Source organism: Penaeus monodon, chromosome 23 (genome assembly GCF_015228065.2).
Source record: "Penaeus monodon isolate SGIC_2016 chromosome 23, NSTDA_Pmon_1, whole genome shotgun sequence".
Taxonomy (NCBI): Eukaryota; Metazoa; Arthropoda; class Malacostraca; order Decapoda; family Penaeidae; genus Penaeus; species Penaeus monodon.
The window spans coordinates 41,444,229-41,444,476 of record NC_051408.1 but is presented as its reverse complement, the minus strand read 5'-3'; the positions used below and the strand labels follow the sequence as shown (position 1 = coordinate 41,444,476).

Below are 248 nucleotides of genomic sequence, written 5' to 3'. Positions count from 1 at the left end.
TTCTCTCAAAATGTTGCAATTAAACAATGATACAATATCATTCAGCTTCAAGAATTAGATTTTGCATACCATTTACAGCAAAATATTTCGAGAAAGGATATCAAACAGAGAGAGACCATCAGAAAACTGAAAACTTTCAATGTTTTGCTATCGATGACTCCTAAACATGCTAATCATATGGCAAGAGCAGGAGAATGTTTGAGACGGTAGCCAATTAGTGATTTGCGAGTGATTAAAAACGAGCATAC

The 248-nt window shown here is 34.3% G+C and overlaps 1 protein-coding gene across 1 annotated transcript in view; it reads right to left on the bottom strand.

Annotated features, from left to right (window-relative positions):
* Positions 1 to 248, bottom strand: part of LOC119588312 (junctophilin-1-like) — a gene marked incomplete in the record, with an annotated part of 23,032 nt that overhangs the window by 3,513 nt on the left and 19,271 nt on the right.